At 40.0% G+C, this 26,951-nt stretch overlaps 1 protein-coding gene and 1 non-coding gene across 2 annotated transcripts in view; one reads left to right on the forward strand and one right to left on the reverse strand.

Moving 5' to 3' along the window:
• LOC139691565 (uncharacterized) overlaps positions 1-26,951 on the reverse strand; it is a 419,909-nt gene that overhangs the window by 69,422 nt on the left and 323,536 nt on the right. The window lies entirely within an intron of this gene.
• TRNAT-GGU (transfer RNA threonine (anticodon GGU)) lies at positions 8,810-8,885 on the forward strand. Its single transcript has one exon. It is a non-coding gene; the product is annotated as a tRNA-Thr (tRNA).

The raw sequence follows: 26,951 nt of genomic DNA on the forward strand, positions 1-26,951 counted from the left end.
GCAATAAAATGCACCAATGACAGATTCATTGTGCCCAGAGAGGTAGATTATCTATGTGGCAACCGGTGAGGGGTCAACAGGTCATGGGACAATAATAACGGCTGATATATGGATTGTACCTAAGTTTCCTCGCAGCACAGAGGTAATACCTTGGGGAACAAATTATGAAACCATATTCGACCACCCAGATTAAATGAGGAAGATAGATAGGCACTTCATAATTCTTCGTATCTTAACTAGAAACTTTGGCACAGTTGGCGGAAGAGTTACCGTTATCGCCTGTCAATCCAGAGACGGCTGGTTCGATTCCAGCCTTAGGCATGGGTGCTGGTCATTTGTGTGATAAATGTTATTTTTCGGTGGAAGAAGTGACTGCACAACTGTGCATAAAGTCTCAATCTAGCCCAAATAAAATATGATAAAAAATAAAAAAATTAAAATATGAAAAAAACAGAAAATTAAAAAATTAAAAAAAAATTGAAAAATAAACAAAAATGATAAAAAATACAACAAATTGGGGATCGGATTGACGCGGTGGACAGCCCATTGTATTTACAAACCTAGAACCCGGGTTCGAATCCCTGCATTGACAGGAGCTTTCGGTGGCGTCCCAATCACTAATTGGCGCTTCAAGAATCGAGGGTCCTTAAAAGTAGAATACCCCGTCCGTCACATAGGACGTTACATTCTTTGACCCCTAGGCGCCTTTCATTGATACATTAGGTTAATGACGTGTTTCTGTCCCCACCCGATTCTCCTAAAATCTGACCTCAGTCTTATTACCCTCCTATCTCTCTAATGGAGAAAACGACCACAAACTGTCGGTCGCCCGCCGTCATTACAACTAAATTCATCAGCATGATCAATTCATAAGTCAACAGCAATGATCCAACCCGCTGGATGCCCACGAAACGAAGATCTGGACCATTAAGAGTGTCGCGGGGCTTGACCGCATTAGGCAGATGGATAATGAGGTGACGAACACGAATAATTATGACGCGGCGACAAGTGAAGAGCGAAGGAGCGCACGTAGGGAAAAAATGCGTTCCCTGGTTATGTCTTTCAAGAAGCCCTTTTGCTAGCTTATATATGAAGAGCTTGAAAAAATAATGAGCATTTCGTTAATTATATCGTAGGGGTACATTCACGTTCGTTGCGAAGGTCTGGACATTTTTTTTGGCCGGCGAATTTTGTCTTTTTGGGAAGGATGTGAACTTGAACTTTTCGGGATTTCAAGTTTATTTTTTCTTTCGTTTTCATCTTTTTTTTACTGGAGGTCGTTTCTAAAAGATGGTAATTTCAGTTGCTGAAATCAGCGCTCAAATCTGGATGCTAAATGCAGGATTCAATGTTGGATGCTCAATGTTGGATGAAATGTTGGATGCATTGTTGAATGCAATGTTGGATGCTCAATTTTGGATTATCAATGTTGGATTCGATGTTGGATGTTCAATGTTGGATGCTCAATGTAGGATTCAATGTTGGATGCTCAATGTTGGATGCAATGTTGGATGCTCAATGTTGGATTCAATGTTGGATGCTCAATGTTGAATACTTTAAATGTGCTAAAATCAGGATGCTCAATGCAGTATGCAACATTGGATGCTCAATATATATAAATATATATATATATATATATATATATATATATATATATATATATATATATATATATACCATTACTTCTATATCTTCAGAGAAAGACGGATTGTTTCCGTCGAAATATCAAGAAAATACGTGTGTGTTCTTTTTTTGTGTTTCTACGATATATTGTGTGTTACTGTGTATTGTACTATTCGGCACTTCCGTGTTACGTCTACGAAAGCATATATATATATATATATATATAGATATATATATATATATATATATATATATATACACATACACACACACACACACACACATATATATATATATATATATATATATATATATATATATATATATATATATATATATATACACACATATCTATGTGTGTGTGTGTGCGTACGTGTGTTTTGCTAGGGGTCACAAATCATTTAATTAGTAATTATGCCCATCCAAAAACCTACCTTAACCGGTAGATTACCTTATATATATATATATATATATATATATATATATATATATAGGTATATGCATATATACATATAACCATACATAAACATACATATTCATGTACACACACAAAGATAAGATAAGGAATTATCCACGAAGAAGAGGGAATGAGAGGGAAAGCAACTTAATCTTCTAGGCACACACCCATTATTGTCCCCAGCAAATTGTTCCCTACGCCTCGTAAATACGATATAATGACGCCCTGAATGGCGGACTGGTTTGTGGTCCGTGATTGAATGGCGAGCTGAATGATGACAAGATAGAAACACGAGAACAACGAGAGGGAACACGTTTTCCACACGCCCGGGAGGCAAACGCTCCTTTTCGGTTTCAGAGATATTATGCGGCATCTCAACGCAAGACGTGCTTCGCAAGCCAGCCAGCCTGCCAGCCATGTGCCAGCGACGATGACTTTCGACTAACGCGCTTTTTCTTCCGCCACTTGCGCAATACAATTCCACTGCCAGTCGATGTTATAAAAAACTGCTAGGTCACGGCAGGAATCAATGGTGCAACCATCGTCCTCTATATGAGGCTGAAAATGTGTTTACATACATACATACATACATATATATATATATATATATATATATATATATATATATATATATATATATATATATATATATATATATATATATATACATTAATAAGCTACCAGGGCATCCTCTAACAATGTCTATTTCTAGGGATAAATCCCGATGCCTGAAGTCAGTACCAAGTCTCCTTAAGTTCTTCGAACTGTACGATAATAAATTTTTCCATACATCTTAACTTTTTCTTTGATACTCCCTATATCTTAGAAACTTGGAAGATAACCTCCCTTCACTTAAGTGAGCTTTTTTCTTTTACCCTGGCCCCAGGATATCAGGGTATAAGGGTGTTCGCTTCACGCAGATGAACTTAAAAAAAAAACTCTCCAAAACTCTGAATGGCAACATTTCAGGCAACGGAAATCAATTTTCAAATGTACTGTCTCTAATTTGAATCAATTTGCATCCCGAAGTGCTTATAGATCTGTTTTCTGAGCGTCTTAATATCCAGAAAATGGCCGATTTCTTTAAGAATGAAGCTACAGAATATTATTGGGTAAGCCATTACACGGTACTATGTTTTTTTTTCATGAATTAAGATTTGTGCGATTTATAAAATGGCGATACTTTACTATGTTTGCAGAATAAATAGCGGGAATTGAGATTGGAAAGAATTAGGTTTTTTTTGTATATCCGCAGTTGAAAAGTACGAGGAAATGATTAAGGAAACAAAAAAGAAATTTCTCACAATACGGTGAAGATATAATCGGTATGAAATTTTTATGCAATTTGATAAAAAAGCAAAAAATATGTGTAATTTTATTGCAGACACCATCCGGAACACCAACTTCAAAACATAGTACCCTGAATGAAAATAATAGCGTTTACCCCAGTATATATATATATATATATATATATACTATATATATGTAAATAAATATGTATATATAGTATATATGTGTGTGTATATGTATATATATATACTATATATATATATAATATATATATGTAAATAAATATGTATATATAGTATATATGTGTGTGTATATGTATATATATATATATATATATATATATATATATATATATATATATATATATATATATATATATATTTCCGATGACCCCTAGAGCTGTGCTGGCGGGAGTAATAAAAGTTGCTCCTGGTAGGGTCACCCATGCCAGATAGGTCGAAGGTTAGGAGCCAGACGAAAGGTAGTCCACGCAGCGTCTGTTCCTCAGTGAGGCGGCTGCAATGGCGTCTGACCCCAGTGGGGCGGCCAGTAAGTGATGGTGTCACGTTAAAAACACTATTGAGGAAGGCAACGGGAAACCACCTCAATTATCATTCCCTAGAAAAATATGATGGACAATAGAGATATTTTGAGTCCTGGCAACCACGGGGCTCGGCCCAATCGGCCGTGTGTCGTGCCCGGCAGTGGGGGAGGCAAGGCTTCCGCGGTCGTCATCCCACGAAAACCTTGCAAGGGAAAACCAGCAGCAGCAGGACAGAAGACGCAGAAGAAGACGAAATTAGTTAGAATAGGAACGTGGAATGTTAGGACAATGATGAGGACAGGGAAATTGGAGAATGTTAAGCGAGAGATGGGCAGGGGAAATATAGATATTTTAGGTCTATGCGAGGTGAGAAGGAAAGATAGCGGGGATTACTGGAGTGATAAGTATAGAATAATACACAGCGGTGGGGACGAGAGCCAACGAGGGGTTGCCATTGTACTAAATGAAGAGGTAGGGAGAAGCGTAGTTAACATAGAGCAGGTAACGGATAGAATACTACTAGTGGAGATAAAAGCAGAACCGACGAACTTAGTTATTATTCAGGTATACATGCCACCGAGCAACCATAAGGAAGAAGAGGTCGATAGGATATACGATCAGTTAGAGGACATGATTGCATTTGTTCCTGCAGGGAAACATTTGATAGTGATGGGGGATTGGAATGCGACGGTAGGCGAAGGAAGAGATGGTGATGAGGTGGGGGACTACGGTTTAGGCGCGAGGAATGACCGCGGGGAGAAAGCAGTTGAGTTCTGCAGGAGACAAGGGTTAGTCATCACCAACACTTGGTTTAGACACCACAAAAGACGCAGGTATACATGGAAAATGCCAGGTGACTCAGGAAGATATCAGCTAGATTATATCCTGGTTAGGCACAGGTTTAGGAACAGTGTGATGAATTCCCACAGCTTCCCGGGAGCGGATGCGGACTCAGACCACAATTTAGTTGTTATGAAATGTAGCGTACGTTTCAAAAAGATAAGGCAGGGGCGGCGAGTTCGAAAATGGAATGTAGAAGCATTAAATGGGTTGAAAAGGAAGGAATACAAACAGGCGGTAGAGAAAATCATGGAGGATGGTAAAGAGCTAAGTACTATCGAAGAAAAATGGGAAAGTTTCAAGAAAGGGTTGTCTAAAGCCGCAAAAGACACTATTGGAACCGTTAACGCTAAAAGGACTAGGAAACCATGGATCACGGATGAGATGATTACAAAGATGGATGAGCGACGAAAATGGAAGAATGTAAATACAGAGTTAGGCAAAATGAAGTACAAAGAATTAAACAATAAATTGAGGCGGGCAACAAATAAAGCAAAAGAAGCCTGGTGGAAGACGCAGTGCGAGGATATGGAGAGTCTCCAGAGGAAGGGTGAAATCGGTGCGCTGTACAGCAAAGTTAAATCGTTATCGGGAAGTAAGAAAGGAAGAGCTCTGCTAACAGTTAGAGATAAGGCGGGTAAGGTAATAGTTGACGCAAGAAAGATCCAAGAGAGATGGAAAGAGTATATAGAAGAACTGTATAGTAAAGAACTCAGACCAACACAGTTAGACATTGAAAAAGAAAATGACGTAGAGGAAGACAGCTTAGGTCCAGGCATACTAGACAATGAGATAGAAAGGGCATTAAGGGATATGAAACTAAATAAGGCCGTGGGGGTAGATAACATTCCCGTGGAACTTTTAAAATGCTTAGGAAAATGTGGGAGGAAGAGGCTATATGGGCTGATCCGTAGTATTTATGAGGAGGGAATCTGGCCGGAAGACTTTGTGAGATCAGTTTTAGTTCCTATTCAAAAAAGGTTAAGGCCACGTCATGTGAGGACTACAGGACAATTAGTTTGATATCCCACGCAGCTAAAGTTGTTCTCAGGATCATAAACAAAAGGATAGAGAGTAGGGCAAAAGATTACTTAGGGGATGATCAGTTTGGGTTTAGGAAGGGGAGAGGTACGCGTGATGCCATTGCAGTAATGAGATTATTAATCGAGAGGAATATAGAACACAACCAGGAGGTATTTGCCTGTTTCGTAGATTTCGAAAAAGCGTTTGATAGAGTGAATTGGGAAAAACTAATGAGTATATTGCAGAAAATGGGAATAGATTGGAGGGAAAGGAGGCTAATCCGCAACCTGTACATGTCTCAGACTGCTCAGGTGCGGGTGGGAAACGGGGAGTCAGGATGGGCAGTGTTAGGAAGGGGTGTAAGGCAGGGTTGCCCATTATCACCGCTGCTGTTCAACCTGTATGCAGAGGAAATGATCAAAGAGGCATGGGAAGGACTCGAGGTAGGAATGAAAGTGGGCGGGGAATTCGTAAAATCAGTTAGGTTTGCTGATGACCAAGCTTTAGTTTGTCAGTCAGCCAAGGGGCTGCAAGCATTGCTGAGTGAATTGGAAATTCAGTGCGACAGGTATGGGATGAGAATCAACATTAGTAAAACAAAGGTTATGCGATTTTCTAGAAAGAAAAAGGCGAAGCTTAACATTAAAATAGGAGGGCAAAAACTAGAGCAGGTAGAACAGTTAACGTATCTCGGTAGTGTTTTGGACCAACACGGTCAAAGTAGTAGGGACGTAAGGAGAAGAATTGCGCTAGGCAAAGAGGCTTTCACAAGGAGGAGGGAGTTGATGACAGGGACATTGAGTAAGGATGTTAAGAAAAGACTCGTAAAAACTTTGATATGGAGCGTAGCTATGTACGGCGCGGAAACATGGTCATTGAAACAGGAGGATAGACGTAGATTGGAGGCTTTTGAAATGTGGGTGTGGAGAAGATTGGAGAAGGTGAAATGGACAGAGAAGAAAACAAATGAGGAAGTACTTGAAATGGTGGGCGAGGACAGGGGTTTATTGGGAGCAATCCTATGGAGGCAGGAAAAGTGGATGAAGGGGGTTTTGACCGGCAGTGGGATGTTGAAGACGGTGATAGAGGGTAGAATGCTGGGCAAAAGAGGAAAGGGAAGGAACAGGATAGGGATGTTGGACGGGATGAAGGGAGGAAGAAAGTACTCAGAGATGAAGAGGGACCTGATGTAGAGTAGGATGATGGATTTTTTTTTGTTTTGTTAGGAATAATAAAATGCATGTTTGGTAGTTGTGTCCATCCAAAAACCTACCTTAACAGGTAGATTACCTTAAAAAAAAATATATATATATATATAAGTATATAAATATGTATATATAGTATATATGTATGTGTGTGTGTGTCTTGAAGTAACCCCAATTCCACTCGTTTGGACCTGCGACAACTCTTTGAAACTTAGTCCAAAAATTAAAAATTATTTAAAAAAAATTCTGGATACGAATGTCAGCTAAAGATTTAAGCTTCACACATGAGACGACCCCTTTTCCTCCCGACATCTCTTGGAAAATCACCGTCCCGTATTGCAAAAATCCAGCCAGGACTAAATTAAGCTCGACGTGGACTTGTGAGATTGCATACGAAATGACATTTTAAGGACGCATCAGTGTCGGCCCCATTCGTCAGTTCAATATCGCCCCATTCCATTCCGACCGCCTAACATTCCTGATTTTGGGTGAGTCTCCCACATTTGCCGCCTGAGGTCACGGGCGGGCGTCCCTAGAACCTCCACCACCAAACTTTCCCCACCCGCCACCCACTCTCTCCCTGCCGCCCCCTCATGGCAGATGGACCAGAAGTGGCATCTGTCCACGGATTGCAATTAAATTAGACGCAATGGGGAATGGGTGAGGAGGAGAAGATCGGGTGTCTTATGGATCCCGTCCGACACTCGAAAGGTTCATTGGCCTCCAGGCGAGTGGAACTTCCCCCATTAGCATCGATCCGATTCAATTCCGTTCATCGAAAATATAACTCTCTTTTTTTTTGCTTCTTCTCAAGTCAAATTATTTTTCTTCAGATTTTATTTACCTGTTTAACATGAAATCGTCTCCAGCAAAATTCAAGGAAACACTTGGGTGTGTAATTATTTTTTAAGTTTCGGCGCCGTTACCAACACCAACATCTCGAAAAGTACACAACAACCAGCAACAATGCACGAGTTCGTGTGGCGCAGGGTATGAGGGCACCTGCCATGCATACACAACTATTTGGCCATATATATACCTGAATATATATATATATATATATATATAATATATGCATTACTTCTATTTCTTCCAATGAAGACTGAGCTGAATTCCGTCGAAATGATCAAGAAATAACGTGTGAGTGATCTTTTTATGTGTTATTATATTGTTTGTTGCTGTCAAATAAACCAAAAACACAGTAATCAACCCGAAGGTTAGTTTATTAGGTGATGGTAGAGTTCACCCAGTACTAAGCCCTATACGGCGTGTGCAAATTCACACATCAGGGTAAGGGGGCCAGTTCCTTTCCCTGTGCCGGTTATGGTTTCCCAGGAACATCTGGTACCCGAAATCACAAAGCTTGGGCGGAGCTGCAGGTGCCCAGAGTGCCTCACCCGGGAATCGAACCCGGGACCCTCCGGTTAGCAGTCCAACGCTCTCTACCCCCTGAACTACCGCGACCCATATATATATATATATATATATATATATATATATACATATATTTTTTATACACACACACACACACACATATATATATATATATATATATACAGGTATATATATATATATATATATACTCATATATACAGAAACAGATATAAGGAAAAGGGATAGGAACACATATAAAGGACGAACACAATAGAGGTGGGGAAGGCGGAATCGAACGGATCACAAGAGTAAAAATATTTCCTCAACCGGGACTCGAACACCGGATCTTTCCACTTGCCGGGCGGATGCTCTTAACCACTTGAGCTATCGAGGATAGTCAATTTACCCTGAGATCCGTGGGTCTAATATGTCGATCTCAGGGTAAATTGACTATCCTCGATAGCTCAAGTGGTTTAGAGCATCCGCCCGGTAAGTGGAAAGATCCGGTGTTCGAGTCCCGGTTGAGGAAATATTTTTACTCTTGTGATCCGTTCGATTCCGCCTTCCCCACCTCTATTGTGTTCGTCCTTTATATGTGTTCCTATCCCTTTTCCTTATATCTGTTTCTGTATATATGAGTATTTATTCGCCGTTTGGCGGGATTTCGTGTTTGAATGTATATATATATATATATATATATATATATATATATATATATATATATATCTTCGAAATGGAACGCTCTTCGGCGACGAACAAGGATATAAAACACAGATTTAGATTTTTTCAACATAGAAACACAAAGAAAGGACACTCACATGTGTTGTTTTGACGTTTCGACGGCAGGGCCGTCGTCATCCTTTGTTATTCTATGTTTTAAAAATCTACATGTTTATGTATATATATATATACGCACACAGACATATACATATACATACATATACATGTGTTTTTGTATAATATGTATTTATTTTTCTAGTTCAAGCCGTATATGCAAATTTTTGGGTACTTACTGAAAACCCCAGTAGTATGTTATTTCGAAAGAAATGCCAAAACTCACCTGAAAAGAAGAAAAAAAGTTCATTCGAATTAATGCCAAAATAAAGCAAAAAAAAGAAAGATAAAGACAGTATTACGGTCGATGCTAGGGATATCATGCAAGAGGATGATTGCACCATTTGGTGCCATAATAATTGCCTTTGTGTCACGAGAAAACTCAGAGTTGCCCAGTACCTTCTAGAAGTTTAACTGTCTTGCCCCATTCCCTCTTCGTGAACCAAGAGGCTCCTATACTGCAAGGTGCGGCCCTTAAAACCGGGCAAATTTAAATTTAAATTTCTTGCCATCTCGTAGTTCCACTGGAGGTCGCGATTTTGCGTTCTTGAAAGCTATCGGCATCTAGTAAACAGTCATAACCACGTCAAAATGGCCGAGATGTTACGTACAAGTGCGGAGTAATATCGAAGAGCAGCTATTATCGAAAGGTTAGCGCTGGGTGTTTATTTTGTCGAAATAGTTCGATTATTCGTGTTGTACCCTCGATCAACTCTTTACGATATTGTGGCTAAGTGTAATGATGCTTCGGAGAAGTCTGGGGAAGGTTTCGCCAACCCGACGACGAAACCTCCTGCTCATCCGGATTTATGCGCCGCACCCTGTCTATCCTCGCAACTATCGAGTACCCGCCGATCATCCTTCTTCAATGACCATGTTTCCGCGCTGTACGTAACTACGCTCCATAGCATATTTTTAACGAGCCTTTTAACATCGTGACTCAACGTCTCTGTCATCAATTCCTTCCTCCTTGTGAGTGCTTCTTCTTTGGCTATCTTATAAATGTGGCTAACCATTTTTTTTATATCTGAAAAAATGTTAATAGAAAGTTAAGTATGTTAACTTATTCGAAATAAACCCATTACATTGTTTTTAAGAGTATTTTTGAAGTTTATCCCCAGTGTCTTAATTTTTTTCTGAGTACATAAATAATTGTGAGTAATTTCATTAAGTCATCAATTCCAATCACATAAGCATGTCATTAGACTTCACAATTCAAAGTATTTCTTGAATTCAATGTCAGTATAACAGTGGAAAACACCTCATTTAATTCTATAAAAAGAAATGATTTTAAAAAATTAGAAAAACTCCATGTTATTCCCAATTTTATCGAATCCAGCTAGAATAATAATCAGCCATTGGAAGACTGGTCTGAATCCGGTCTCATGCCAATTCACATGTCAGCAAAACTCTCAATTTATCGATACATTTTTTTGCCTCGAATACCTGACTTTAATTACTTCACGCAATCTTACTTAATTGCTTCAAAGTACTCATCAATTAAAATTGACCGATAGCCTTCAAAGTACTGATCTAGTCATAAATATTATTTCTATCACGAATGTAATTTTTCAATGAGTCAGAAGCTCGCTAATTGAAATAAGATGATAAGCGTAGATTGGAGGTTACCAGATACAGCTGCGTGGACAGAAAGCGTACCTTAACGGAAGGGAGAACAGAGGAAGAAGTTACTATACGTGTTAAACAAGGAACCCTGCAAGTTAAGGCAAGTTAAAGGCATGGCAACGTATATTAAGGGCGGATTAAGAGTTAGCTATGAATAAAAATGTACACTAACATATGTGGCACTTAACAATGCATATACAAGTTTTAACAACACATATACAGCAATTAACAATACATATACAGCACTTAACAATATACACAGCACTTAACAATATATACAGCACTAAACAATACATATACATCAATTAACAATACCTATAAATCACTTAACAATACATGTACAACACTTAACAATACATATACAGCAGTTAACAATACACATACATCACTTAACAATACATACAGGGTTCGTCCGAAAAATAAGTGTACTGAGCTCAGGAAAAAAAAAATTATTACACTTTTACATATCTTAAGCTAATATTCCTCAAAATAGGACCCTTGTGAGTCGATACACTTGTTCCAGCGGCGTTCCCATTCCTGGAACGCTCCCGAGAAGGCATCATCGGGAACCTCTCGAAGACACGTCGTCACGGCCTCTTTGACGGCGTCCAAAGTCCCGTATCGCGTTCCTTTCAAACTCCTCTTTATCTTCGGGAACAGAAAGAAGTCCGGTGGTGCCAAGTCCGGGCTGTAGGGCGGGTGCGGCAGCGTTGCCACGCCTTGCTTGGCCAAGAAGTCCGACACGACAAGCGCGGTGTGAGACGGCGCATTGTCGTGATGCAGCCGCCAGATGTTTTTGATCGCTGGCCGGACGCGGGCGACTCGTTTTCGAAGCCTGTCGAGCACTCGGACGTAAAATGCAGCATTTACAGTTTGTCGTTCAGGTACAAATTCGTAGTGGACGACTCCCCTTTTGTCAAAAAAGACAATGAGCATCGCCTTGATCCGAGATTTGCTCATGCGAGCTTTCTTTTGACGGGGTGATGATGGGGTGTGCCACTCCGCACTTTGTCTCTTCGACTCTGGGTCGTACTCAAAGATCCACGTCTCGTCACCCGAAACAACGTTCTCTAAAAATGTGGATCATTTTTGCAGTGATCCGCAAGTTGTGTCGCGATTTCCAAAGGATTGAGTCTTTGATCATCACTGAGCACTTTCGGCACCAACTTTGCACAAATTTTTCGCATCTGTAATTGCTCCCTAATAATCTCGTGCACTATTGTTTTTGGCACATTACACTGCTCTGCTATCATCCGAACACTAAGACGACGATCAGAGTTCAGTACATCGCGAACTTATCGCACATTTTCGTCGGTGAGTGTCGTTGATGGGCGTCCAGGCCGTGGTTCGTCGTCGACCTCTTCTCTGCCCTCCACGAACATCTTGTGCCACCGAAAGATCATGTTTCTGGACATGGCTGACTCCCCGTAAGCCTGATTAATCATGCCGACAGTTTCGGTAGACGATTTCCCAAGCTTTACCGCAAATTTGATGGAATAACGCTGCTCCAAAAACTTCGGCATCGCGTTCCGTGACGTGGGTCGAGCGTGGAGGTTCGCGTTAACAGAGCTCCTCACTACACCACAGCTCAGAGCCGACTGCCTTTTTCAGCGTCGCTTGCCAACATACCCCCTCCAATCGCAGCCCGTCAGAGCGGTGCTGGGCGCGCCTGGAGCGGCGGGAAAAAATCAGTACACTTATTTTCCGGACGAACCCTGTATACAACACTTAACAATACATCAATACATATACAGCACTTAACAATACATATACAGCAATTAACAATACATATACAGCACTTAACAATATATACAGCACTTAACAATACATATACACCACTTAACAATACATATACAGCACTTAACAATACATATACAGCAATTAACAATACATATACAGCACTTAACAATATATACAGCACTTAACAATACATATACATCACTTAACAATACATATACAGCACTTAACAATACATATACATGAACTAACAATATATATAAATCACTTAACAATACATATACAGCACTTAACAATACATATACAGCACTTAACAATATATACAGCACTTAACAATACATATACAGCACTTAACAATGCATATACAACACTTAAAAAAATATGCAATTACGACCGGCTAATTGCAAAAATGTCAATTTAACATACGTCGAATAAATATTAACAATGCACTGCACTGCTAATCATTCTCAAAAGTATGTAGACAGTGACCGGAAATCCAATAACTGGGATAAATCTCGTTGCGCTTAGAAACCAATGGAATGCGATAGAGATAATGTTAAATGACCGTGTAAAGTAAACACTTATGTCCCCACCACCCAGTGAATACCAACATACCGTTCTCTTTCGCCAAATTCAAATAAAATGCGGGAGATTTTCGCGGAAGAGTTTCCGACCCGCCTATTACTCTCCTTACAGACTTATGGAAATGATATCGCCATAAGATTTGGAAGGGAAGAAGGAAATAAGTCGACATTTTAATTTATAAACGATCGACATTCGCGTAGCATTTCTTTAATTTGTTTTTTCCCGCAGACGTCGCCGTTTAATGAGGAGATGGAGGGGGAGAGACAAGTCGGGCGAAACCTGGATCGACCCCGGTGCACTTTCCGCGACACACCTTGAGGTAGACGCGGCAACATTGCAAGACGGGAGATGAGCGAATGGAAATTAATTAATCAAACCTCCTCCTCGCCATCTCTCCCTCTCTATCTCCCCGTTCCCCCTTTTTGTCTCTCTTCGCAATTCCCTCCGCGTTGTCGAAGAGAATAAGGAAGCAATGGACTCAAGGTAGGGAGGAAATGATGAGACGGAAGGGGAAAAAAGAGCAGACCATTGTTTCAAGTCTCGTGTGGGTCGCGATTAAAGAAAAAGAAACTTAGGGGCGGCGGTTCTCCTTTCTCATCAGAAGGAAAAAAAATAATATTCGTACATCCACAAAAAATATTTAAAAAAATCTTTAATCTTTGAAAAAAAAAACAATAAAAATGTTTTAAAACGCCAAATGAATATCTTCTCTACGCTACACAAGACTTCTGACCACAATATTCTCATTAACAAGACGTACATAGAGGGAAAGTATTACACTCACAGACACAAATTTATATCTTCAAAAACTTAAAGATTAAAAAATCTTTAATTAAAAAAATGCACAAAATTCTGAAACAAAAAATGTGAAAAAATAAAAAAAACAAATGCATTTTTTGACACTCATACGTTTATAATAAAAAAATAACGAAAAAATCTTTCGCTTAAAAAAAACAAAAAAATGTAAAAAATAGTAAAACGTTTTTTAAACGTCAACTGAATATCCACTCGATGTTACACATGATTCCCGACCACAATATTATTCCCATTAACAAAACGTAGAAGGAAAGAGTGAGGGAAAGCCAACTAGGATATTGAAAGTCATCGCTCGGGTCACGAGTCTCTCTTTTGAGTCTCGCCGTGATATCGATCCTCATTCCCGCTTTACGGATTTCAAAGGAACGGGGGAAAAGGGCACAAAAGCATATTCGGGATAAGGCGGGGGTAGATTACGGTTAATTCCCTCAACGTCGTCGTCCCAACTCAAGAGTCAAAAGGACCATGAGAATCACAGTGGATTAATTATAAATTTGACATCCATATATCCATCAACCTAGTTACTCTTAACAACTTAAAAAGGCAGGCTTACATATGGTCTTTTAACAATTATTATCCAACAAGTATTTATATCAGGAACTTTCCCATGTTTACCCTACATAATTTCCACCTTCAATTCTTCCTATTCTCTATCCATCGAGAGAATACCCTGTAAGCCACATATGGGGAGTAGGGCAGGAAGTGTAATTTAACTAACTCGAGGCATTCTGCTTTAAAAATCAATTTTTTCTTAACTAGTAATTAATTTTCTTTAAGTAACCACAATACTAGTGAAATAAATCAATTGCTGGATATAAGATTAACCAGAGGTGCATGCAATACCGTATCTAAGTGTAAAATACTTCTTTACGCATGCAAGAAAAGCTGCTTTTAACTAAGAAGATCGTTTAAATAAAAATAAGATGAAATAATTACGACATATTATGATTTTTAAAAGGAAAAAATACTTAATATCCTCCCAATCTGCTTTTCGGATAATGCTATTCTGATCACTTATATTTCGTTGACATGACAACGTCTTAAATATATGTTCTAAACTTGATATCTCCAATGTTATAGACATGATCTCTCCTACCGTAGTACCGGTGGGGCTAATCACCTATTTCAGCATCTGCGTTGAAGATACGATCTTCAAATTTATACAAGAGATTTTATCCGTAACTCAACCTTCTCTCCGTGAGCGATTCCTAACCTAGCTCCTCTAATAATCATAATCTTGAGACGCTAATAAGATCACCATAAAAGCGTCTTACACATACATATATCACCCCTTCGCTGCACGCGATCTAATTCGGTAATCAGTTCAACTTCATGATGATCCCGTATAATTACAGAGCACCCAAAATGAAGCCCAACTAGCGAAAGATAACAACATTCCTCTTTTAAACTTTCTCATAGCTTCGAACGCCATCTTCGCATTACACGAACGCCAGCTTGAACAGCTTACCAAGAGTTTCTACGAAGAGATAAGTCCAATTACAACTCCGAATGGAAGAAGATACAACAAGAATTATCGGACAGAGTACTTTATTTTACACAGATGGAGATAAATTTAGAGAGAAAATAGAATGGGAAGCAGTTGAGTCCATGATCACGGGTTAATGGTAGCAGATATAGTGATGAAATATGTAGTTTTGAAGAATTAACGAGATAGAAAAACAGAGCTACGTAGTCTGTCCAATAAATGCATTCTGGCGGCCATGACGCGTACTATAGCCCCGCCCAATAGCGACGCTAGTTTCCTGAGACCCAATGAGCCGTCTGTGCTTGGCGGACCGTCGAGCTGTGCGTATGGTGACAGTAATGTTAGTTTCTGTTGTCGTTGTTTTTACTGCTTGCCAAAAATGGAAATTGAAGACATCACGGGGCAACGAATCACAATCAAGTTTTTTGATGAAGTGCGGTAAAAGTTTTCAAGAAATTACTGAACTTTTGAGAGCTATTTACGGTGATAATGCTCTGAAAAAACATCCCTTTTCAAGTGGATTAAGCATTTTAAAGATGGCCGACAAGTCGCCACGGATGATGCAAGGCCGGGACGAAATTCAACCACCTGTGTTGATTACAACATTGATTGTGTGCGCTCCCTTATCCTTACCGATCTTTGAAAAACTGTCGAAATGATAACTGATGAACTGAATTTAGGAAAATCAACAGTTCACATCATTTTAACCGAACATTATGGATGGATCCTTCACCATGACACAATGCAACTGCATATTCGGCATTGATTGTTCGCCAGTTTCTGGCAAAAAATTCAATCACCATCCTTGAGATCGTCCTCCTTATTCGCTTCATATCTCGCCCCCCCTTGCGATGTCCTCCTATTCCCAAAATGCAAAAATGTGATGAGGGGACATCACTGGGAAGATGTGGAAGACACGATAAAGCAAGAAACGACGAGAAAACTGAAAATCCTAACTGCCAAAAGGACTTCCAAGGGTGATTTAAAAAGTAGTGGAAAAGAAGATGGAATAAGTGCAGAGCCTACGAATGGAGAGTACTTTGTTGAAGGGGACAACATCGATGTAGACTAAATTTGGAAAAATAGTTTTTTTAATCGCCTCAGTTCGCGTATTTATTGGACAGACCTCGTATAAGCTTCGAAAAATCAACCAATGGATTGAATACCAGTGATTAAGACAATAATGTCAAATAATTTGACATATCGGACAAAAATTGGATCGTGGGGAAAGAGTTGAACATTTAATTTCGTGGCGAAACTGCCGCGAAGGAAATAACTACTCTATTTGAATACACTAATGGGTATAAAGCATGAAAAATAACGAAATTGACTATATCACCATTTTATCTCGGGAAGTTATATCGACAATTCTGGTCGATTGTCGAAAAAGAAACTGCCCAATTCAACGGTTTTAATTCGAACTAATTCTCCGTTAGACCATCCGGTTTCCATTGTTTCCAATAATAAAATGCATTCACCGTAGCTCAGTACGTGGAGAAATGGTAGTGTTATTTCGAATCGGTTAAATAAAATCATTTCAATTTTAAATTAAAGCTCGAAAGCGTTCCCAATTTGTTTGTATATGCGTATAAAACCTTGCTTTGCATAACCGTTCCTCGATTGCCATTTTTATTTTAATCGAATTCCACGGAATATTAGCAAAGTCATTGCGAATTCATTTCCTTGGACTGTTCCAACCACAATGTGGTGATTTCAGGCGAAAGGAAAATTTATGATAAATGGAGAAAAAATATGGACGACTAGGAAACTCTAAAACTGGCCAATTTAACTATTCGAATTCCTAGAAACGAAGTCTTTTTTTTATTTGTTCTCGACACGTTCTCACCGATCAGCTGGACGGAATCCTTGATAACCCGCCACGAGGTCACCAAGCGATCGTTTCCTTCCCTTTTAAAATTTTCCATTTGCTTCGCGAATGCATGAGCTCATGACGAATACATAAATCAATTTGATCTCACGTACAATTCAAGGTTGAAATGCAATACATTTACATAAGACATATCCCAACTTTAGGAAACGATTTTGCTATTGGTATTTTTATCCATTCGACGGAATGTTTACGAGAGATGGAACGTCAGTTGTGCCAACATATGCCAACATATGCCAACATATGCCAACATATGCCAACATATGCCAACATATGCCAACATAGGCCAAGGATTACCTTCTTCGGTGAGATTCCTCCATTTTGCTCCGTCGGCGTTACTTGAACTACGATTAACACGAGATGTTAACCGTCATACTCGTAGGATAAGAAACGGGAAGGGGGAAATATTCCTCGATGGCCGCTGGGTTATTCGGCACCAAACTTGGTATCACTGCGTAAAAGACCCTAATACACACCTTCAAAATTTTCTCCTATATTCTTTCAATGAATCCTGTACGAGAAACGAATACATCTGACCTCATGAGCGACGAAAAACAAAACGTCATCTAATGGGGTTCTTAAATATACATGGGTGCGACGCTTACACCCGGACAAATTTCAATTTGAATTTCCCGCCATATCGTAGTTTCACTTGAGGTCACGATAGTAGTAGTTTTGAGGGGAGGCGACCGACAGCTGAGGTCATTTGCGCCATAGGGGATGGATAGGAAAGGATGAAGGGTGGAGAGAAACCCGGCGTCGGCATTAGCCTACTCTTTACGAAAGGCGCCAAGGGGTCCGCGGCTTAACGTCCCATCCGACGGACGGCGTACTCACTCAAAGTGCCCTCCACAAAGCACCTCAAGCAGGGATCGAGATACCTCTGAAAAATATTCAACACCGCCGGGATTTGAACCCGGGCCCTCTGGGTGGGAAGCCAGTACGCTAGCCCCCGCACCATCTCGATCCCCTTGAGGTCACGATTGGCGTTCTTGGAAGCTATAGGCATCTAGTAAACAGTAATAACCTCAAAATGACCGAAATGTTACGTACAAGTGCGGAGTACAATCGGAGAGTCGCTATTGTCGAAAACGTTCGCGCTGGGCGTTATATTTTATCAAAATAGTTCGATTCTTCGTGTTGTACCCCAGATCAACTTATTACGATATTGTGGTTACGTGTAATGCTTCGGATAAGTCTGAGGAAGGTTTCTCTAACCAGGCGAGGAAATATCATTCAAGGAAACTCGTGTTTGTCAGGATTTAAGCCCCGGAACCCTGTATTGATTCATTTAACTTAAGAAGTACAGTAAACTTCAGTGTAAGACCACTAAAAAAACCGCTCTGACCTAATACAATACTCCTAATTAGCATCATAACTAAAATAAATTATGCCCAAATTTGTCACTTTGAAAACTGCCATAGTTACGTTAATTCATTAACAACAAAAAACTCGCAAAAGTGTTTTTTTCATGCATACGCTGTTCTGAATGCACCACAACGATTCTCAACCCATTGGGTCGGTTTGATAGGCTTTTGAGGATGGAACTTACCTAATAAAAATCCCAACACGGCATGGGAAATTCACCTATCAACAGGGAAATGAGGGGTGGCATTTGCTTTCCCTATGCCACCTTTGGTTTTCCCTTTTAAGATCTGCTTCTCAAAAAATCACGCAGTTTGGGTGAAGCTGACGGAAGCTAAAGACGTGCGCGGGGATCGAACCCGGTTTGAGCAGCCCAAGATCCCTACCCACTTGAGTATAGCGTCTCATTTTATTGTCACGAAACCCCCTGCCACACGTCCTTTCGGTGCATTGCTTAGCTCAAGTGCTGGAAGAGTATTAGCTGTCTGGAAGACGTTGAGTGCTTAATAAGATGAAGATTTCTTCTCTATCTCTCAGAAAAGCTTTGAGAAAGACTTTTTCGCCGATGTCGAGTGACGGTTGGCAGCGGTGGAGACGAGGATAGAAAGGAGAAAAGAGTTGAGTCTCGGGAAAATCTTCGTTGAAGGGGGCGGGGTTGGTTTTAGGGGGCGAAGGGTTTGGGGGGGGGGGTGGCAGATGCCGGCCGGTTCCCCCCGTTCCGGCCGAGGGAGTCGCAGGGAGACGCACGGTGGGGAAGAACGTACGCGCGTCGCATCTTGCGTTGTGAAATCCCCTCGCCTACTCTCCCCTCTTCCCCCCCGGCAACTATCGCCGCCCCCACCACCCAGTCGACACGGTCAGACCCCCCCTCCTTCCTCCGGCAGCCCGAAGGACGACCGAGTGAGTCGGGGGAGGGAAGGGGGGGAGTATAGCGGCTGTGTCTCAACAATCACTGACCTACTTTTCCCACGGGAAGAAGGGTGAGAGGGAGAGAGATGGAGAGGGGATGTGGGAGGGAGCTTTTAGGGTGGGGGAGGGGTAGTCGCGAGGCGGACAGTCTCGCACGCCCACGTTCCGTCGGGAGGCTGTGCAGATAGAAAGAGATAGAAGGAGAGAGAGTGGTAGGGACAGCAGGATGAATCTCTTTCAAGAAGGCGAATGCTTCCGAAGGAACCTATGGACCAAACAAACGGGTAAATGATACAAAAGAGATGTGATATCTCAAAAGCACAACCAAGAGTTTTGATCTGTGGGTGATACAAATATATATTTGCACAATATCCGGGAAAAAACCCCTTAAGGACGTCTGGCGGAGGGTGTTAGAGCGACAGCCATACATGTAGAATAATTAGTTCATACGTATACATGTATCAAATGTTTGTAGTCTGTACAATAAATACGCGAACTGGTGCAATCTGGCGGCCATGACGAGGACCATAGCCCCGCTCAATAGCGGCGCTAGTTGCCTGAGACCCAATGAGCCGTCTGTGCTTGGCGGATCGTCGAGCTGTGCGTATGGTACCAGTTATGTTAGTTTCTGTTGTTTTTCTTTCAACTGTTTGTCGAAAATGGAAATTGACGAAATCACAGAGCGACGAATCCACATCAAGTTTTTAGGTGAAGTGCGGTAAAAGTTATCAAGATATGTTGACAGTTGTTTATTCTGATAATGCTCTGAAGAAAACATCCCTTTTCAAGAGGATTAAGCGTTTTAAAGATGACCAACAAGACGCCACGGATGATGCAAGGCCAGAACGACCTACAACCACCTGTGTTGACGACAACATTGATCGTGTGCGGTCCCTTGTCCTTACCGATCGTCGGAAAACTGTCCCAATGATAACTGATGAACTGAATTTAGGAAAATCAACAGTGCACACTATTTCAACCGATCATGATGGATGGATCCTTCACCATGACACAATGCATCTGCTCATTCAGCATTTATTGTTCGCCAGTTTCTGACAAAAAATTAAATCACCATCCTTGAGATCATCCTCCTTATTCGCATCAGATCTCGCCCCCTGCGACTTTTTCCTATTCCCACAAATGCAAAAAATGTAATGACGGGACATCACTGGGAAGATGTGGAAGACACAATAAAGCAAGAAACGACGAGAAAATTATGAAACCTGACTTCCAAGAGGACTTCCAAAGGTGCTTTAAATAGTAGTGGAAAAGAAGAAGACGGAATGAGTGCATAGCAACGGATGGAGAGTACTTTGTTGAAGGGGACAGAATCGATTTAGACTAAATTTTGCAAACTTTAGTTTTTAATGTTTTCAGCTCGCTTATTTATTGGACAGATCTCGTATGTTAGTTCATATACAACTCTCGAGCACATAAATACATACATACAACATATAATTATTTTGTGCGATTGACCATTTAATCAAGTTAGATACTTTTAAATTTCAAGGCTATTGGGTCCGATTTTATTGCGATGGCGTGTGTCTTGCGAGGAAAGAAAAAGTACTTGAATTTGTCCATGTCTATCTCTCTCTCTTTTTCTCAAAATCGCTGTGGACGAATCTACATATTATTCACTATTCGGTGTAATTATACTAACTGTACCTCAGTGTCACAAGATACCTCAGGTGCTCCGTACATTTATAGAAATCTTATTACTCTCGATTTTTCTCTTCGTTGATCGATCGATGGGGTTCAAAACCTATTTACTCTATACAATAAATATACAATACTTCGCGATCACTTTTTTGTCGTATAAAATTTCCGACGAATTCGGGCGATTTTCTCTGAACATTATCTATTTAAAAAATCAAAGTACTCTCCCATTTATCCCAATTACTATCAGCGTATTCCTAATGTTGCCCAACTACAGCCATTTATCACCTCTTGCCTTGACTTATGGACAGCTCCGCACAAAATCACACGTTAACCAGCATGGAAAAATGCATAAGCATATGATCAAATTTTTAAACGGGTAAATGTAATCGTAATCGAGTGAATAATTGAAATTTTCCTTTCGATTTAAAAATGTAGGGGGTACTTAAGTTTTGACTTTGTTAAATCCAAATCCGTATAGCGTGGATGTATCGTTTTTAATAACTTTCACCCTTCCACAATCCACAATGACCATGTGTTCATCCTCAATATGTGTGCCTATCTCTTTTCCCTATACTTGTATTAGGGGGGGTAAATTCCAATCCTTAGGCGGGATTCCGCGTTTAATAGTGCAATATCTATGTTTGGGTGTGTATATATATATATATTTGTTAGTTGTTTTGTTAGGAGTCACAAAATGTTTTATTTAATAGCTGTGTCCATCCAAAAACCTACTTTAACCTAATAATAAGATAACCTAATTATATATATATATATATATATATATATATATATATATATATATATATATATATATATATACTATTATTATTAGGTAATCTACCAGTTAAGGTAGGTTTTTAGATGGACAAAAGTACCAATTCTATATTTTAATACTCCTAACAAAAAACAATCCAGCAACCTAGTCTACATCAGGTCCCAAATCATCTCTGAGTACTTCCTTCATCCCGTCCAACATCCCTATCCTGTTCCTTCCATTTCCTTGTTTGACTAAGAACACTGACACGTTATTTCTTGATAATTTCGAAGGAAGTTACCTCCGTCTTCCTCGGAAGAAACGATAGTAATGGTTAAACAATAGTCTGTACTATCATTTATTCTGAAGAAGACGGAGCTAACTTCCGTCGAAATTATTAAGAAATGCCATTTGTTTTTCTAATGTGTTCCTATATTGTTTGTAGCTGTCCAAGTTTTTTATCCAACAATTCCTTGATACATCGACGAGATCAAATATATGTATGATCTCGACGAAGTACCGTTTAGGTAGGTTTTGGAAGAACACAGCTAACGAATAACTATCTCCCAACAAAACACAAAACAGCATCCTACTCGACAACAAGTCCCTTCACGCCTTTTTGCGGCGGCGGTCGAACGTGTCACCCCGTGAAGGGGATTCGAGTTTAACGGGAATATCGGGGCCGGTGAGTGAGGTTTTTGAGGGACCCTTGCCCCTGGGGTATCATTTGCATGGCTTCATAGGGGGTGGGGGACGTGAGAGAGGAGGTGTGTACGCGAACCCTCAAAGCCCTTGACCACATCAAAGGTATCGGGAGCATCGCCCTGGGAGCCACTTCGATTCAAAGCCACCCTTCCCCTCAACACAAGCCCAAAACAACCCCCCCCCTTCCCCCCTCCCCGCTACCCACTCGGACGAGGGTGAGTCGAGGGCGAAAGTTGTGGTAGGAGGAAGCACTTGTGGCAAGGGGCTCCCCGGGGGGCGAAAGAAACGTGGAAGGGAACCGTAAGGGAGGAATATAGAAACGAACCCTTATTCGACTAGGGTTTTGGAAGCTCAACTATTCGGTTGTTTGGCACGGTTGAGTAAAGTCATGACCGGATGACGGGAGTCAAGGTTCCGAGAAAAATTTCTTTCGTGAGAAAAAACAACATATTTCGATTCTTCTTTTGTAAAAACTCTTCCCTTACATGAGAATCGATAACCCTATTCAAAGTCCAGCTCATTCACTATATGTGCGAAGATCTCTGCTTGTCTTCCTACCTCCACATTTAGATGACTCTGGAAATTGTTAAATGCAATTTTGTATGCAATGCTGAATATTTCAGAAAATACGATGGATTATACGTGACAGCTATCACATTCAACTATCGGTCTTATATGCAAGTTGCTTGACTTAGATTCTTCCAGTGCCTGAAGCGGGATGTATGGATGCACCCCCCCTCCCGGGGGAAAACACGCCGATGGATTGATGTAGGATATCATATCGATGAAGATAAAACATTTTCAGAAAACCGACTACTTTCCAAAAGCTAGATTTATCTGACGTTCTTATGATAAACTTAGTAACGTATCCACAATTAAGCAGATAGACTGGAAATCACTCACGGAGCGAAAGTTAAATTACAGATTAAATTTCTTATATAAATTGGACGGACTTTTAACAGTGATGCTTAAAACGTATTATTACACTACGGTGGGAGAGACAATGTCAATAAAATAAGGGAGAACAGGCGAAGAAAAGAAACATTTAGGATGTTATTTTTCCATGAAAGATAAAGGGATCAGAATAACTCCATACTATTCGGGCCGAAATTAGTCAAGTGTGTATTACACCTGTCCACACCCTAGCGGTGGCTTGCAGGGCTTAAAAAATAAGAATATATATATATATATATATATATATATATATATTAATATATATATATATATTTAACACTTTTTGAAAGTCTCACGGACGTGAATAATAATGTATAACACTTAGCCTTAGTGGACACAGACAAAAACACAGAAACACACAAAAAAGAGACTCACTATTTTTCGAATTTTCGGTGGTCGTGACCACCTTTATCAAGGAAGAGTGGGACAGAACTGACAATGGACTGGACTGTCTGTCGGACGGACTGGACAGGACTGTCAGTTCTGTCCCTCTCTTCCTTGATAAAGGTGGCAACGACCACCGAAAATTCGAAAAATAGTGAGTCTCTTTTTTGTGTGTTTCTGTGTTTTTGTCTGTGTCCACTAGTGCTAAGTGTTATACATTTTATGTGTATATATATAAATATATATATATATATATATATATATATATATATATATATATATATATTTTCCACGAACGATTAAGGATAAGACTAACTGTATCCTTCCGCGACTGATAAGGAGGAGAATTTCCTCTTTTTATTTTCAGTAGGACGATAAGTTGTTTTTATATCATAAAAACTTTATTTTATCGTTCTTCTAGTTACTAACAGCTCGCCTCGCAAGCTTAAATAAGTATTTCACATTTAAGATTCTGTAGCGCAAGTAAATGTAATCATCCCAGCCTATATTAATTGAATTATGATACATATTTGGCGTCATTATTATTTAAGTGAAATTTAATATTGATATGGAATGCAGATGGGTTGAATCATCCCAAGCCACACAATTTAGCGCTGGCTAGTAGGGTACCATACAGATGTAGAAGAGCAATATTTCACTTTAAGTTACAATGAGTGTAAGTAGCTCTTTTTATAATTATTTCCATTATTCGACATGTTCATTGACTAATAATAATTATTCGTTCATAAACTTGAGAAAGGTGCTATTGACACCGACATTGACACATTGAAAATTAGGAATACGCGGGAGTTACTTATGTCTTGTTTCTGTGTTTTTGCTCGCTATTGCTATGTTGGTGGGGATTTTATATATATAGTATATATATATATATATATATATATATATATGTTTATATATACACACACATATATATGTTTATATACACATATATATTTATATATGTTTATATATATATATATATATATATATATATATGTGTGTGCGTGTGTGTATATATAAAATAGTTTTCCGCCCGTAACACAACCACTTGGGCTACCCATTTCCCTCCCTCTCCCTATCATTCCCACCGAATTCAGCCATGTATATTACAACGCGGTACAAATGCCGGGATAGAGGAATAATTAAACGACCGGAAGTACGAATTTTGAGTAGGCGACCCAGGCCACGTTCAATTTTTAAACTAGTGACACCCTTAGTCATTATTGATTGGGACCCAGCTTTAGTAGGGAGACGTCAATTCCATCGATTTTTATCAGTATTGGTTGTTAATTCATACGCACTAGAATGAATGAAACATACAGGGTGCTTCCCAAAAGTAATGATATTTTTAAAAGTAATTTATCTTAAAACTTAAAGAGTAGGTCAGAGCAGAGTCCCCGTAAACCTTACGAATCATTTTTTCCGTCTCTTCAAAAGATTTTTTAAGTTTAGCAGAAAACAAAGCATTCGCGTAACGCTGCTCAATTGTCGATTCCATTTTTTTCGTGACACGGTCGGTGCGCAGATGTTTACAATAATTGACGTCCTGCGACTCCCACAGCTTAAGAGAGCACTGAGACCGGTTTCGTGGCAAAGCATAGCATTGCCCCCATCTACTCCAAGTGATTTGATCCAACTCTGAGCAATAGGAGCGACGCGGGATATTCAATCTCATTACTTTTTGAACGCACCCTTTATCCATCAAAAATCGTAACTCCAATCGTAAGGTGGGGATGGCGGAATCGTGCTTTATACGAGGGCTTAACCCTTTTCCTCATATCTATTTCCATGAGAATAAATATTTGTACGCCAAAAGGCGGGTGTTTGAATGTGTGCATATTTGGCCAATGCTGCTTGTCGTAAAACACGTGATCGGTCGGAGCGAAGTGGCAATTTGTTCATGAAGACCATTTATTCACATATTCTGGTTAAAATAATAAAAGATGTATCGTATACTTGGTGATTTCATTAAAAGCTGAAGCAGGCCAGGGTGTTGTCGTAAAAGAGTTTATTGCGAGAATGAAACTGAAAAACTTTCCGAAGAAAACATATTATTCCTGCAACTTCCAACGACATTTCTATCGCCATCATAAGACGTGACGACATATTCAGGGCGGCTTATTGTGCATCATAAAGAGGAGGTGGAAAACCTAAGAAGTGATGTGACATTCATCGGCTTCTGCTTGTCTTGACCTTTCAAAACCTCCTCTCCCAGTTCCTTAAAGTACATTTTGCCCTCCATTTATGAGAGACTATTGGCTTATGTCCAGGGAATATCCATCATCCAATCCCCCACCCATATTCATTTCCGAGTGCCCCTGTTTATGTTCTACAACGTAAACTGAAAATTAAAATGCTTTTACAATCCATTTCAAGTGTCCGTACACTGTCACTGACGAGTAGAAACGGCAAAAGGGGAAAAATTTAGCGTTCCTCATCTACGCCTTCACAATATCCTGCATGAGAGTGTGGAGGGGGGTGTTAAGGTACTGGCCGTGAATAATAGGAATTTTAAGTTCAGAAATGCATTTGAATATGAATTAGCCAATGTAAAAAAATTCTCTAACACACACACACGTAGGCTAATACATGTCCTGGCACGCGTGCGTATTACAAAGTCGAAAAACACACTTCACGCGGAGGCATGTCTTTCTGTAGAGACTGCTCGGAGCAAACTGGCGACCAGCTTCGTTGGAGGGGCAGATTCCCCAACCACATTTCCTGACCAGTTTTATCGCGCTGCCATTGATAGTCGCGTCACGATAAAGTCATGCGCATTGTTTTCATAATGGTCCAGATATCAATGTCATACTTAACACCATACCTTTCACCGGAAGCATAAATATGGGGATCCACTTTAGGGAAAATCGGCATCATACTATAAAATGTGGTT

Source organism: Hetaerina americana, unplaced genomic scaffold (genome assembly GCF_022747635.1).
Source record: "Hetaerina americana unplaced genomic scaffold, ioHetAmer1.1.p SCAF_38, whole genome shotgun sequence".
In the NCBI taxonomy this organism is placed as follows: domain Eukaryota; kingdom Metazoa; phylum Arthropoda; class Insecta; order Odonata; family Calopterygidae; genus Hetaerina; species Hetaerina americana.